Below are 15,328 nucleotides of genomic sequence, written 5' to 3'. Positions count from 1 at the left end.
TCAGAGGACAGCTGCTGAAACCCCATCCATCTAGACAAAGTCAACATGACCTGTGGATGTAGTCCAGCTCTGCCAGGAAGGACCTAACAGTGGGCACGGCTGAGGAAATATTATTGCAGCCTAGAGGCTTTCTCATGCAGGGTTCTATTTTGGTGCAACATTTCTTGTTGCATGAAAATACCTGGGACATTTTGGGAACTCTAGCCACAGATAACATTTAGTTCTAAGTCACAGTGGTTTTGCTGATAGAGGTTTCACCACACTTCTGATTTGGGTGCGAATGTTCATGTAAGGGAACACTGAAGGATAATATACTATGTAATCATTTGTCACAGCCCAGAACATATAATGAACCCAGCAAAAAGTGCAGTAAATTAAATAAGTGTTCCTTGCCAGTCCAAACAAACATTTTTTCTATTGCTAGCACAGCAAGACAGTACTAACTGACAGAACTCTAGTGTTTTAGGACTTCATTTATTAGCAGCAAGAAAAAAAGTCACACTGATCTGTGCAATATGCATTAGCCCAATTTCATCATCAACACAGAAGTAGTGGATATATACATACAAGGAAATGTTTACTGTATCCCATTGCTAATACGCAAGTTGATCTATAAAACCATTCCATAATACATATTTCCAAATAATGAACCATTTTGATGTGAGCTATTTAAGGTGATCACTGTATTTTTTTTCAGGCAAGAGAGCCATGTAAGGAACAAATGATGGCACTTCAGTCCACAGGATTCACTGTTTGAGTGAAGGGGTGGACTTCAATCAAAATAAATTAACCTCTTTTACTTTACCTATGTTAATAATTTTTTCTTGAAGAAAAAAAAAAAGAAAAGAAAAAAGAAAGGAAGAAAGAAGGGAAGAAGGGAAGGAGGGAGGAAAGAAGGAAGGAAAGAAGGAGAGAAGGAAAGAAGGAGAGAAGGAAAGAAGGAGAGAAGGAAAGAAGGAGAGAAGGAAAGAAGGAGAGAAGGAAAGAAGGAGAGAAGGAAAGAAGGAGAGAAGGAAAGAAGGAGAGAAGGAAAGAAGGAGAGAGAGAAAGAAGGAGAGAGAGAAAGAAAGAAAGAATCTCTGACTTAACTAATAGGAAATCCTCGAGGACCTGGATAATGAAGTCATGTGTATCCACTCGTCCTAACCTCTATTTGGCCTTCTAGCTAAGTACAAAGGGCATATAAGTAAAGTATCTGATACGTCTTCTCTCTGGGAAACTCAGCGAGTTAATAAGTCATTTTGAGCTGTTATGTTTTGATGCATGGAAAAAAAAAACACAACAACTTGGCTTTCCTCCTATAGTACAGCTGGGTAAGTACAGAATTTCCCGGCACTGTTTGAGCCTGGGTGGGGTGGGAAAAAAAAAAAAAAAAAAAAAGAGAGAGAGAGAGAAAAGTGAATCTTATAAAGAAGAGAAAAAGAAAAGGAACAGAAATCATGGCAGGAATTCAGGAAATCTTTCCTTCCTTGTTTAATTTATGGAGATCAAATAATCCAAATTAAACATGAATCCTCTTGCAAAATACTGAGGACTCTACTTAAACTAGGGTACTGATGGCACTAAAACTCACAAAGCCGAGCTCCAGTCCTTCAGATACTCATATAAGCAAGTAGCTTATTTGATAGGTCTTGTGTCTGCAGGATCAGCATTCCATATAGACAGTCCCTTAAGGAGGAACCGACCTGTGTATGCCTACAGCCAAAGCAGGGATATCCAAGGTCTCACTGTAGACCTCCAGGCTCCTCTACAGTACAGGTAGAAAAAAGCAGCTGTGGATAAGATATGATCACACCAAAGCTGCTGCCACAGTTCAGAGAGATCTTGTCCTTCAACAAAGGAAGACACAGAGGACTGCTAGCATTTAGAGAAGGGCTACAAAGCTGGTGAAGGGCCTGGAACACAAGTCCTGTGAGAGGTGGCTGAGAGAACTGGGGTTGTTTAGTCTGGAGAAGACGAGGCTCAGGGGAGACCTTACTGCTCTCTACAAGTACCTGAAAGGAGATTGTGGGAAGCTGGGGGTCGGCCTCTTCTCACAGATAACCAGTGATAGGACTAGAGAGAATGGTCTCAAATTGTGCCAGGGGAGGTTCAGGTTGGAAATTAGGAGACATTTCTTCTCAGAAAGAGCAGTCAGGCATTGGAACATGGTGCCCAGGGAGGTGGAGGTGTCACTGTCCTTGGGGGTGTTCAAGGAAAGGTTGGATATGGTGCTTAGAGACATGGTTTAGTGGGTGGCATTGGTAGTAGGGTAGCTGGACCAGATGATCTTGGAGGTCTATTCCAACCTTAATGATTCTATGATTTTTCCAAATCTGTTGCACTGCAAAGTGAAATGGCATAAGCCATTATGGACACAGGATAACCTACTTTACTTATTGCTGCAGTGGATGAGTCTGTGTTCACAGCCATTCCTGACCTTCAGATGGAAGGAAGGACTTCCAGTCTTATGAAGGGACATTTTTATTGCCTGCTAACATTAAACCACTTATTTTTTCACCTGAGCACCTCAAAAAATGCATGTTTTTCAAGACCTAGAAATCATGCTGCTACTTACAAAAAACTAGCAGTGCTCAAACAAATTAAGTCAATGGAGGGTGCATGGCAGAAGCCAAACCCAATTTCTGAGTCCCATTCATGAAATGACCAGTTTTCTCTCTTCTCACTTTCACTTGGGCTTCCCTAAGCTACATGATTTTAGTGCCTAAGGTTTTCAAAATACACAAAAATCACTGAATATGCACAAGAACAAATTCAGGATCATGCCTACACACAACATGTTTGCAAATATTTCTTCCATGTATTGATTATGTCAATATTACTGACTCCTCTGACTTGGTTCCTGTGGCCAAACAAGGGCAAATAATTTCTTAAGAGAAGTCTGAAGTACATCATGCAGATGTATGCAAGCCAGTACCTCCCCCACATACCCAAGTTTAGCAGGCAGATATTTCAGAACCAGCTTGCAGGAGGTGGCTCTGCAAACATGTAGGCTTTTTAAAGTGATGCACAGGTACAGGGATGATTTTCATGTCAAGAAAATAAGGCTAACTCCATAAAATAAACTGCTTACTGCAGTTGTTCACAGACCTGTGAAGTCTGAATAGACCACTCAGATTCCACCCTGCCATTCTGCAAAACAGCCCAGGGGATTTCTTCCAGTGATTTCTTCATTAAGACCCTAACTTTTGGCTAATCTCCAGCATGTCTTCCAGAATGAAAAGCAACTTAACTTCACAGACTTCAAGGCTATGTCAACACTAGCTTGCATAACACAGACATGGGGCAGGCCACTACAGCATGACTATACATCCATATTGCTAGCAACATGCTGCTCAACTACCTCCAAATCCCCCTCATGTCATACAGTAGGAGCCTTTTCAGGAAAAAACCTTGGCCAATCCATCTGTCAGGGCACATTGCTTCAGGTTGACAGGATAGGCATTGATGAATTCAAGCCAACATGGGTGTATCTCAAGAAATACCCTATCCTAAATCCATTTTATTCATTGTGTGAGTTTTTCCCACCACTTCGTATAGGTGGTCCAGAGCTAGTGTTTGTATAGATATGAATTGAATTGGAGACAGAATCCAAACTTGGAACTATGCTCGAAAGGCAGCCCAACCATAGCCCACATGCACAGTCCCCATCACTCCTTTTCTCATGTCCCTTTCTTCTGAGGCAGTCCTCCTCACTGAGGGCATAATTCTGCAGATTAAGGAAATAATGACTTAATCTGAAGGGGTACAATTAGCCAGTGAAGCCCTATTAAAATCAGCCATATAAACTGATGTAAGTCATGGTAACTTTTTGGCCCAATTTCTCTACTCAGTTTCATAGATACTGATCCCTTTGTACGCGGCTGCAGCTGCCTTGTACCTCCCACTCCTCCTTTAATTTTCTGTTTCCATGCAAATGAAAAAATCAATCAAACCTCACTTCAACAGTAATAACTCAATTGCTTGGATCACCTGACCATCAAACCATGACCTTGTGGTTGCAAAGGCTCAGAATACGCAAGTATATGGATGACAGAAAGTAAAAAAGACAAATAAGTATTTTAGGTATATATCTGCTATAGTTCATAGCAGGTCTTTTTGGTTCTGAACACATCTGCACTCTGCAAAATGGCTGCACTGGTAGAAATTCTCCTTTCCCACTTGCCAGAGTGGGATAAATCAAAACATTGCTATCCTCTTTTCACGCTATTCTCTCACTATACGTTGTATTTATAAACAGAAATTTTTCCTGAATACAAAAGAATGCAAAAACATCAGAGGCAGACTAGAACTGTTGGGGCAAACACGGGACACTGAGTTTCTTCTTCTAGAGATCAGACCTTATAACAAAATAAATAAGTCAACATCTATCTGCCCACTTCCAAACAAGATAAGGAAATGTCTCAAACTTTCCACAAAGCCCATACTACCTCTGCTCGAAGCCAGGAGGCATCAGAATCCATCCTGTTGTTTCCCTTGCTAGCACTGCATTCCTGCAGAGCTTCTGCACTTGTTCGGGGCTTCTTGTTGTTGTTGTTGTTATTGTAAAACAGAAGCGTTACACAAGACAAGAGAGCTTGACAGCTTTCCCACAATCCTCAGCATGTGGGAATAGCAAGTAACAAAGTGTTAACACCTGCCAACTGGTGGTTAGGTGTAAATGTCTCTGTTAACAACAAACACTGCTGCTAGCAGTCATCAGAGCAAAGCAGCAAATCTGTTCCCTTCTCCAATGTGGAAAACACCAAACAATAACATTAAAAAAAAAAAAAAAAGGCACCTAATTGCTTGATTAAGATGTATCAGTGTTGGAAACTGCTGATCTAGAACATTGAATCTCTGACATTTACTTCACTCTTGATTAAACACAAATGTTTAAAACTAGCTATTGTGCAGGCAGAAAGAAGCTCAGAGTACTGTGTACCATCCAGGGAATTGTGACAGTGAAACTTTCCACAAAGAAACTAAAACAAGACCACCTTCTCTGAGCTGTTTCATAAAAGCATCAGCTGCTGAGACCCTCTGGCAAAAAAAGAAGGGATGGAAGACCAATGAGGAGGAATTAGGAGTCAGGTAACACCTTGCTTTCCTTCTCCCAATGTAGAACTTCCATGAACTTTGCAAAAAAAGTCCAGTTACTGCTCTGAAAAGTGATGCTGGACAGGGACGTTAGATCTGTTTCTTTATACAGAGAAGGATTTGTTGTGTACTTTTAACAAATATTTTCAGTTGGTGATTTCCTAGGCACTGATTTGTCACTGATTTGCATGTGACTAATGTCTGAGGCCTGAGGCTAAAAACCTGTCTATTCTAGATTTGTCCTCAGTAGCCAGCTTGTCTGCTTTATTGCCATTTCCCCATGATAAAAAGGTAAGGGAGAAGTGGGTCGACTCACCAGCCTCACATAAGATACAGATCACCAAGTCAGAAAAAGGCAAACTCCATTAATCCACACTATCCACAAAAGCCCACTGCTGTCCAAATGTTTCCAGTGAACACACAGGAAACTGCAGCTCAGCTGGGGAGGAACATTAATCCCAGTTTCTATCAGCCTGCAGTTCTTCAGTAATTGCTATCAGGAAAACTTACTACCCCACTCTTGGGGAGCAGGGGAGATTTTACCTTTATATCTTTTCCATAAAGATACTGCCTGAAATACCTGACAGCAGTGATGGTACCTGGTTAATCAGCTGGTGTCAAGGAAAAGAAAACTTTAACCTACATCAGTTCCCCAAACCACGTCACAGAAGAAGGGGAGGGGAAGGCAGGGGTCACTTCTTTTGGTTGCAGTACCATTTTAGGTCAGCATTAATGATGCATGAAACAAAGGCTTTCAATAGTTGAAAGGGAGGGCACATATTCCCCTTATTTCCTGAAGCATCAAGTATTTGAAAGCTCTGCAAGTAGTAGATGGTGAGTGGTAGTAATAGAGTTAAAAAGAGTGGCAAACCATTATTCCTGTTCTAAGCAAAATCATTCCCCAAATTGTTAAAGTGAAGGCTCAAAGAGCATTTGATTAAATTTCCGTGCAAATGCCCCTATGGGTAGAAAATGGACAAACAATTGTTTAGTTGTCCAAAAGTGTCCTTTGTTACTAGGAATGGGTGAATTGGGTAATGAACTGGCCTGCCAGCATGAATATTGACCTATTTACCAAGCTGCATGTTTCCAAACAGCAGTTGGAATATTTTTGGCTATAGGCAGATTAGGATCACCTGCACCAGATCAGCATTAGAGGAAAATTTCCAAGGTTCATGTGAGTATTCAGGCTCCTCAGCAGCTGAATTTAGACTTTCAGTCACACGGTTTCCGTGACTCAGCCATTTGTTAGTCATCCTTTGCCCATTATATCTCAGGAAAGTTACAGATACCCGTAATTAGAAAGGCAATCCCCCTCCTTCTGTCTCCTTGCTGCTTGATCACTGGATATCATGTCCTCCCACTCCCTTATTTACCAGGGGTCATGTGCTAATTCCTTTCCATTCCCTTCCAGACTAGATTTACTTTGTTGCAACCTCTCTCCTTTTATGCATTTGCAATGGTCTCTCTAAGCTACCCTGTGTGCCAAATGCTCTAGATAAACTGATCCTCTTGCACCCTTCCTCAGCTCTCCCTTTTCCAAACCCAGCCTTAGTCCTTTTCTCTGTTATGTGCAGGTTTTAATCAGTGACTGCCCCCTGGGCTCTCACAGGGCATACTCAGTCCGGTACCGTTCTTACAGTCTGGGAGCATGAGGCAAAAGAGCTTGGCCATTTCTGTTTAAACCTATCTTGGATCAGTTTCTCTAATTTGTCCAAGTTATTGATCTGTAAAGTTGCCACTTACATGCTTCCCACCAATCTACTGATGGTGTTGCTGCCCAACTATTTCTTTTTACTCTTGCACACTAGTCCCTCCATGCATCGTTCTGACAGCTCTTCCTCCTTCACTGTATCAAATGGGTTTCTTGTTTTTGCCTTCCAGCCCACTATCTGCTCTCCTTGCTGTTCAGACAATCAACTCCCACCATCCCTCTGCCAGTGATAACTGCATTGATCACAAACAAGTCTGGTTTTCCTTATACCCCAAAACAGATTTATCATCTTTGCAATTTTTTCATATTCTCCATTTAGTGAAGAACAGAGATTTCTGGACTAGGAAAGCCAGAGGAACAACTCTCCTTGTTCAGGCTAAGAAAGTGAATCTCCCATTCATTAGGTCTCTAACCTAGGAGATGCTGGACTGAATTACCAATGTCTGAAGCTGGCAAAGGGGAAGACTGTAACACTTAAATCTCAGATTTATGCACCAGGTACTGGGAAGCAGGAAGAGCCTGGGATGGACAGGTACATAGATAGACACATGCCCTTCTCACGCTTTGCACACTGACTATTAGAATGACGGTCTCTTTTGCACAAAACCCAATCTCTGTTAAGATTAGAGCACAATCTCCCCTAGGAAAAAAACATTTCAGTAAAAAAAAATCTGATCAGTACTAAGCTATAAACATCCCCCACACAACAGGTGTAATGTCACTGTTCGCTTCTAAATTCTTCCCAACTTACTGTTTCTCCAGTGTTTGAAGACAGTGGCTTTGTTACTGGTTTATTCTCCCATCGTTTCCTCCCAAACACACACAAACACAAAATATCTTCTAGCTCTGAACTTTATATCTTTCAGACTACCACCTCCTAGGCAGAGGAAGATTCTCTTTGTTCAGACACCTCATGGTACACCGAGACCTCAAAGCTTAAATATTCCAGAGACAGAAGGGCAAAACCTGAATGAAGAAACACCAGCATGACCTGCTTACAGCAGAGAGTACACAGTCTGTATTCCTATGTTGCCTTTGCATTTCTGTAGAACCTCGCCAAGGCAACAAGGTAAACTATCCACTACATTTCTCATTCCCACAGTCACATAAAAGCCTATAAAAGGGTTGCAATTAATCTGCATTGGTGCTTTTGAAAGTTTTCTCTCTCCTGTGCCCCAGTGCTTTCTGCAACACAGGGGTAAAGCTGTACCTACCACACGTGGATGGAGTCTGGCTCCATCCATCATTTTACCAGGTGCTGAGGATTCTGGCAAGCTCTGATAGGCACAGTTAGTTTTATATGATTTCCTACTGACGCATGCGCATTCCTGTGCTTAGTTTTAACATGAACAGGTTAATGATGCATTCTTTACTTGGTTGTATTCAAATTCATGACTGAAAGCTACATCTGCATAGTGTTTTCCCGTTAGGTTAATGGCAGTTAACACAAGAGCACTTGCTACTGGTTATTTAATTGAAGAGGAACAACTAACAACTGGTAGGATATTGGTGCACAGAGTAAGTAACCCTGAGCACCTGAAACATACTGCTAACAAAGAGCATCTGCAGAGATGGGTTGGGTACCTCGCTACCTGTCCTGTTCATTAACCTCACTAGTACTCAGTTCCTATATATTCAATAGATTCAGTAGTGCCAGTGTACAAAATTGTGCATAAAGCTATCAGGAAAAATAAATTACTCTTCCAGCAGCCTAAACTTGAGGAAGTAGATCCCTTTCTTAGTAGTCTGTTAACAAAAGAGATGTGTCCCATATTGTTCCACACTAATCTTAATAGTTTCCAGTATGGGCTCTACTATGTTACTTAAAACAGGTATTCATTATTTATCTAATTGAAGGGCAGCTATGAAAGAAATAGTTATGTTGGTGATGGGATGGAGAGCTCAAAAGGATGAGCTAGATCAACATAAGGACAACATAAGGCACAAACAGGAAAAGTACTTCAGCACTGAAGTCAGCGGTGTCATGCAGCTTGAATGGTTCCTTGGATGGTTTAAGATCTTGGTGCTAGGCAAGGCTTGTTTCTGTTCCTGCAAACCAACACTCCAGCATTACATTCTGATTTCCAATAATGGGCCCTGCTTGCCTTTCATCCTTTGCCAGTGATGTACAACCGTTTCACTGTTGAAAATTAGAAAATTGGGTGCTTAATAAAAATGAAAATTTTGTCTTGGTTCTAAAAATCACTCAAGTAAAAGGCACGTGGCTTTACTCCCTGGAGTAAATTGAAGATCTCTCCAGCCTGGAGCAATCAAAGCAGTCATATAGAATGTTGAAGAGACATTTTCCTAGCACTTGTCAGGATAGGGTGTATATCCTAAGCATTAATGCCATCGTGATCCTAAGCACTAAAACCTGAAGAACATACCTAGCAAATGACAAATACGTAATAATTGACTGTATGGTTTGCCAAAGGCATCAAAGGCAGAGCTGAATGTGATATCTGATGATCACATCCTGTGTAAGCAAAGGACAGGATGAAAATATTCATCCCTTATTTCTCACTTCTTTTTTTGGCCTCTACTCTTCAGCACCTAAGTAATGGCTTACCTGAGGTTACCTCAAGCATCAGTGTGGACAGGCTATCTCTCCAGATGCCTCTCTCTCCTGTTGTCCCATACTATATGTTTCTGCCTGTGAGAAAATAGCTGTTTGCAGCAGCAGAGCTATGGGAATTCCAGCAGTGAAAAAACAGCCTTGTTAAAGAAGGGTCTTGGGGCTATTTGCATCTTTGGGGGATTTGGATGCACTACAGGGTGAGGTTGGGCCTCATTTTAAGAGAAGGCTCCAGTCCACACCAGTGCCAAGAGGCTGACTAATGCAATTATTTCCTTGCAAAGCAGCATTTTTCAAAGTGCTGATTCTTGTTAAGAAAAAGGAAGGGATTTGGAGCTCATATTTTGATCTGGTGCCCAGGATTATTTGGAAATTCTTTTTCCTGGAACGAGACATTTTATTCCAAATTTCTCCATGGTGGGGAGAGAGGGTTTCCTGGGCAGAATTAGAATAATGATTACAGCCTGTATACAATCAGCTTTAACCACTGTGGAACTCCAAAAATGAATGTTATTGCTCAGTGGCTTCATTGAAAACAGAAGTATTATTTAACCAGAAGGATGGCAACACATGGAAATAGCTCATTATCATATTTTCTCCCTATTTGAAATGTCACATTGAGCATGTATCTTTCACGTCCACTACACTTTAATTAATTTGGACTGTGTTTAAATATATTGCACAGCATGCTTTATTACAAAATTCTGACACATTCCCATTGATGAAACGGGGCTTACTTTCAAACACACGTAATGGCAGTAGTAGCTACCCTCTCTAAATGTTGTTTCAAATACAAGCAGAATACCACATCGTCTCTATGTCATGTCTATGTGGCATAGAACATACATAGCAAAACTAACCTTGATGTTTATTGAAGGGACAATGGTGTTAACATCATTATTCCAGATCTAAATCTTAAACGTTTACCTTATTTACATAAATTTCAAGACAAACATATATTTTACTCAATGGATGAATAAGATTCCAGCAGTGTGACTAGCCAGGAATTAAGAAGTAGAATTGCAGGGTGTATGCCTGAGATCAAAATGTCTTGTTTTAATGTCTGCTGTATCTTATCTTTTGTGCATTTTCAAACACAGCTCTTACAAAGGATGGTTGTACTCCTCCAACCAGATCTCCAACAAAGTAGAGAATTTATTTCCTTTGCTGACCTTCCTCTGGAGGCACTCCATAATTTACTCCTGATTTGCACTTCTGGAAGCAACTGAGGGAATCAAATCAGGGTTTTCTTTTGTTTAAATAATGTAAAATAAGAGATCTCATTCAAACTTCAGTATTTCTTGGAATTAAATCCTATAGTATATGGTACACTAACCCTACCCCCCACACCAACCACCCCCGAAGATGGCCTTTTTTCAGAATAATTCCTCAGCTAATGATTTTTATCAGGGACATGGTAATTCTGTTCTCAAACTCCTAGATGCAGCCATGTTCAATGGTACTTGTGGAATACGTGTTGTTCCTTAGATAAAGTGAAGCTGTTAGACTGCTGTTCACTGTGTGAAGGCTGCCATGAAAGAACAGCATGGATCTGCTCTGTGTTGTTAGATACTCTACTTCATCTTCTTCCACTCCGAGTATTCTCTTCTCACCCCACATAACCCTTTCCTCAAGGAAAAATTTATGCTAAAAAGAAAAATGTTTCCCAGCAACTGAACAACAAGAAAAAAGTTGTATTTAAATACAACACAGAATGTCTGTCTTTAAAAATCTGGATTGGTTTTATAGTTAATTCATTCAGTGAATTGTAATAAATGAATAAACATAATTTGGAGAAGAATTAAAAAAAAAAAAAAAATGAACAGGGTTGCTGGAGCCAAAAACAATAACTGCAACTCACTTTTTCCCACTTCTTCACTCCTTCGGACCCAAGCATTATTGTTGTGATCCCTTTTTTTGTGCTTTATGTGTTTTGTTTCATTTGATGTCTGCATTAAAGGAACACTCCAGTGTAATATAAAAAGATACTATAATCGCTACATCTAATTACAAAGAAGAGCTAAGTGTCTAATATAAAAACATGCAATAAAAAAGAATAATTAACAATCAGATTGAAAGCCACCAACATGGCAATCTGATGAGGCAAGCTAGGAAGCACTACTTGGCTCTCCTGTTACAGTGTATGCAGAAACAGAATGCCTCCCTGTATGAGAAGATGGGAAGGCCTGTTCCAACACATGGCTCTCAGTTTACCCACAGCTTTTCTTTTATTTCTTCCTAACTTCAGGAGCATGCTCTTAGTGATTTTTATTTCCCTGATTCCCTGGAGTAATGAGTGTGAAATTTTATCCTTTTGGGTGCTAGTAGGCAGGATCTTGTGTTCTTTATACATTTAGATCTTCCATCAAAATCATCAGGAATGCATTAATACAACTGGGACAGTTTCCTTCTTTTGCCCAAGTAAAAAACAAACAAACAAACAAACAAAAAAAGTGCAAGATTAAGCGATTGTCAGCTTCCATAGAGAAGCAGATTATTTTAAAGTAATTTAAAAAATTACTAAAAGTAATAAAAATTACTAAAAGTAATTATTTAAAAGTAAAAGTACTACTGAAGGAATAGTATTTCTTTACCCAGCCACAACTACCTCCTGTAAGAGCAACATTAAGAAAATCTAGAGCCTTATCACCCAAAATTTCAGTAGATTCAACAATCAGTTTGGGTTTGTTTTGTAGACCTTTGGAAGCCCAAAGACCACCTCGTATTAAGGCAGTTCTTCATTTTAGTCCATATGCAATTGGATGGGAGTCTAATATGCCAAATTCCAGCCTGAGACATTGTTTAACTATAAGTCCTCTCTCCAGATAGTGACATGAGTGATTTGGTTGGATTTGAAGGTAGAAGGAAAAAAGGAAAAAAGTGAAAAAAGTGGAGCCATGGGAAAGATTTTTCTGAGGTTTTCAACACCATCAACCCAAATCAACAACCATAGCGAAGACTTGGTAGAAGATAGCTTGCAGAAAAAAAAAAAAAAAAAAAAAAAAAAAAAAAAAAAAAAAAGAGAGAGAAAAAAAGAAGAAAGAAAAAAAAAAGAGAAAAAAAAAAAAAAAACCTTCTCTTTGCAGGACCTCATGTACCCTTGTTCCTCTGTGACATGTCAATGCAGCGACAGCTTTTGCAGGAGATATCAACAGAAAAATCACCGCCAGCCATACAGACATCTGAAGAGGCAGTTTTTCACCTGTTCCTTTTAACATGGTATTAAAATCACAAACTATAGTTATACCTTGGATAATGCAATTTTTCCTGTATATTTATTAGATTTGTGTTTGGTCTGTGTATTTAAGATACTTTCAGCACTGGGTAAATGTTTACTAAAATTCAGGTAATGATGCTATGAGACAAGCAAATAGAACCATGCCATGGTTATTTTTGTTATCTTATTTCTATTCAGCTTTTGAAATAAATTTTATATGAGTATTTTTTTCTATTTTTTTTTTTAACAGAGGAAAAAAGGCAGAAGACAAATAATATGTCTTTAAAAACATTCTCTATATATTAGATCCCAGTAAGTCAGTTTTCCATTCACATGCCTCATTCATGTAAGTTGATTTTGTAAATAATGATTAGTTTCAACAACAATAGAATTACAAGTGTTCTGTGAAAGGGAGAAGTTTTTGGAGGGATATAACATGTTTTGTTTTGTTTCTGAGGAGTGTCAGTTACAATCAAGTAAATTACAAAGATAGCATGAACATTCAAATCCTCCTGCAATTTCAAAATGTGTGGATTTAAAACAGATTTAGGAAAGTTTAGTATGTTGCTCAAGATAGATTCTAGTCCACGAGAGCTTTGACTACATATTCCAGGCAATTATTTCCCCCAATATTTGCAGTAATACTCGTATCTTATTACCATTCATTATTCCCGTTTGTATCGTATTCCCATTCTGTATGTAACTTCCCTTGATTTTATCATTACTGCAATTAATTGTCCTGTATCCAAAAGAATATTGGAAGCAGAATTTAGCTTAGAGAAATCAGACTTAATTTGAAAGAGATTCTCTGCAGCACAATCTCTGATGAAGTGTTTACAAGCTTCCTGTAGAGGAGAACTAAAAGCCGAGAGGGATTTGAGTAAGATGCCTGGGGAAAGAACAAGTTTACTTAACTACCTATGCCATACCATAATTGTGGTTTTCTGTCTCCAGGGTCATCAGTAGTATTGAGAGTTGCAGTATTTGATTTCAATTCTGTTCACTGCTCCTCCCAACAAAAAGAAAAATAGTGGATTAATCTGCCATAACGTGGTAGGTGTCCAAAATATAATTGCTATCAGAAGCCTACTACAACAACAACAAAAGATCCTTTATTTCAGTGAGCTTTAGCACTAAGATTTCTTTTATCATAGTGCCTACCTCCAGTATCCTAATACCTATGCACTATACCTGAGGCTCTGAGATGAGATGACTGTCTGTGACTTCCAACTACATGATTTACTGTATCAAAACCTAATCCAGGAAGAGATACAGATTTAACTTGAATTCAGTCAGAGGGTGTGGCCCCCACAATATAACTTTTAGAAGCTGAGGTCCTAGCCACCCTACATGAAATAAGTCACTTTTAGTTTCTAGAAATAGGGGAGGAAAAAAAAAAAAAAAAAAAACAACTCTTCCTGGTTAAGTTAGGAGATTATTACCTTGATAGGCAGAGGTGTTTTTTTTGGCTCAAATCTAGAGCTTGAGCTATGACAGTAAAGTCTTCGCAAAATTTATATGTTCATTTCTATATGGCTGTAGAGAACTCATGGTAAAGGGAGTCTGTTGAGACAGGGCTTTTGCTGTAGCAGGAAGCCAGCAGCAATGAGAACAGTCCAGGAACTCTGGTGTTTGCTAGATTCATGTTGTCTCTACAAATAGAGACAATACTGTCAGGCATAATATTCGATCTAATATTAAAACTTCTAAAAACATGCAAATAAGAACATGTTCTCTTATAGAAGGAGCACACTGCTTTGAGCACCCTAGACAATACTGCAAGCCAGCAGCACACACACACACTACTACATCACAAACATAATGTGATCTTCCTCCCCTAAAGTTTAGGGAAGTAATTAATTTGTATACAATACAAAATGTAAATGTGCTGAGAACGAAGAGGATTTGGGCCTGCTGTCTTTCAGTTGAATTAATGATGTATTTATAAGTTGAATTTGTTTGTTGCTTAAGGTTGTTGACCAGCGAGAAAATGAGAATGCTGAATAATACTATGAATGCTTTGGCAAGCTCCACGTATAAGACAGGTACCCACCTAGGCAGAGAATTTCATGCTTACTTGAAGACACAAATTGGGAATCCAGCTAAAAACTCCATTTGGCATCCTAAAATCTGTGCCTGATTTTTTGAAATGCTTAAGGTCACTTCTGGGGAAAAAAGAACCATTTCAAAGAGGCTGTCAGATATTGACAATATAGAACAATAAAACAGAAATGTAAATAAATTGTAAATGAAAATATATACATAGGTATATATACATAATGTATATATATATAATGTATACATACATATATATGTATATATATACACACATATATACATAATATATATATTATATATATATACACGCACACATTAGGTATATATATACTCCCTGGGTTAGAAAAAAAATGGAAAAGGAGAGAAGAGCTAGACTGGGAGAACAGAGAATGTGTACAAGGTGGGTAGATACATTCTAGGTTACTCTTCACCTTAGAGATGAATTAGAACACTTCTGAGTAGCAAAGGAAGACAATAAATAGCCTTAATGAGAGGGAGCACATGAAAGTCAACAAACACACGGGTCTTAGAGACTCATTTACTAATTTAATCCAGCATTTTGAATTCACTAAAGGTTGAAAACAGAGATGCTGAAGCCATTAAAGAAGAATGCTATGAAAGCCAATGTATGAAGCAACTCGAAATGTTCAATGATGGCTGCATAGGAGCAACATAGACCTCCACC

The 15,328-nt window shown here is 39.1% G+C and overlaps 1 long non-coding RNA gene across 1 annotated transcript; it reads left to right on the top strand.

Moving 5' to 3' along the window:
* The first annotated feature begins 4,925 nt into the window (after window positions 1-4,925).
* On the top strand, window positions 4,926-12,801 carry LOC311433107. Its single transcript, XR_014690572.1, has 4 exons — window positions 4,926-5,073; window positions 7,211-7,325; window positions 7,660-7,862; window positions 12,455-12,801. It is a non-coding gene; the product is annotated as an uncharacterized lncRNA (long non-coding RNA).
* The last annotated feature ends 2,527 nt before the right edge of the window (window positions 12,802-15,328 follow it).

This window comes from Aythya ferina (genome assembly GCF_964211825.1).
Source record: "Aythya ferina genome assembly, chromosome: 2".
Lineage (NCBI taxonomy): Eukaryota > Metazoa > Chordata > Aves > Anseriformes > Anatidae > Aythya > Aythya ferina.
The sequence above is the reverse complement of the archived record's forward strand: the minus strand, read 5'-3'. Positions and strand labels throughout refer to the sequence as shown.